Raw genomic sequence first — 1471 nt, 5'->3', positions numbered from 1 at the left:
CTCCCGATTGGACGGGGTGTCTTCTGCAGCTGCTGGTGGCTTGCTGATTGGGTGGGGAGAGGGCGGACATTTGGCAGAAGGCCTCTTCTCTGACTCTGCATCGTCCCTGGGGACAACCTCAATTTCTGCATCGCGTTTACTCCAGAGGGAGCCAGCCCCGGCAACGGGCAGTTGAAACAGCCGACCGCTGGCGACTCCTGATGATCCGGGCACCGTCTGCACCACATTTTGGCACAGGGACCTCTGACTTTCCAGGCAGCCTTCATGGCCGGGTTTAATTGCATGTGAATGTCCCTTCCGCACCACGGCCTGAGTGATCTTTCTCAAGTGCACTTCTGATCACGCAGCAATACGGCCGAAATCCCCACCCCCTCACCCCAGCCACCACCGCCCTGCCCCAGGCCCTCAGGATAAAGTCCCTGCTCAGAAATGGCTCCAGCACAACTTTCTCAGCATTCCTGACGTTCTCCCAAGCAGCCAGGCTCTGTCTCCGCAAACAGCCCAGGCCTTTACTCTTGTTCCTTCTGCCTGGGACATCCTTCTCTGCTCCTGCCTTCACATAACCCTCACCTGGCTGTCTCCTACTGCTTCAGGCCTCCATTTCAAGAACTCCTCTTCCAGGAAGTCTTCCCTGACCTCCCAAGCCTGAGACATGTGCCCTTCTCATGTGCTTCTCCCACAGCCCCTATACTTAGGCCCTTCACAGCACTTAATTATACCGCTGTAAGCACTTTGGCCCGGAGAAGGCAATGGCACCCCACTCCAGTCCTCTTGCTTGGAAAATCCCATGGACGGAGGAGCCTGGTAGGCTGCAGTCCATGGGGTTGCGAAGAGTCAGACATGACTGAGTGACTTCACTTTCACTTTTCACCTTTATGCATTGGAGAAGAAAATGGCAACCCACTCCAGTGTTCTTGCCTGGAGAATCCCAGGGATGGGGTCGCACAGAGTCGGACACGACTGAAGTGACTTAGCAGCAGCAGTAAGCACTTTGGCCACCTGATGCAAAGAGCCAACTCATTGGAAAAGACCCTGATGCTGGGAAAGATTGAGGGCAGGAGGAGAAGGGGGCAACAGAGAAGGAGATGATTGGTTGGCATCACTGACTCAATGGACAAGAGTTTCAGCAAACTCCAGGAGACAGTGAAGGACAGGGAAGCCTGGAATGCTGCAGTCCATGGCATTGCAAAGAGTCGGACACAACTGGCTGAAAAACAACAGTGAAGTACTTGGATTATAGTCCATCTCCCCTCTCTCAACTGTGGTCTCTGAGAGGGCCTTACCAGCTGTTCTGTCACTGGATACAGAATAGGGGCTTAGTAGTTATGTGTTGGAGCAGCTGAATAAATGAAGGGTTAGAGGCCTTTTATGTGAGTTTGTATCAGTCATCTATTGGCAGAATAATGCATAACAAATTGCCCCAAATATGGATGACCTCCATCAATAAGAATTTATGTGGTTCATGAGTCTG

This window comes from Muntiacus reevesi, chromosome 13 (assembly GCF_963930625.1).
Source record: "Muntiacus reevesi chromosome 13, mMunRee1.1, whole genome shotgun sequence".
NCBI lineage: Eukaryota > Metazoa > Chordata > Mammalia > Artiodactyla > Cervidae > Muntiacus > Muntiacus reevesi.
Note: the sequence above shows the minus strand (reverse complement) of the source record.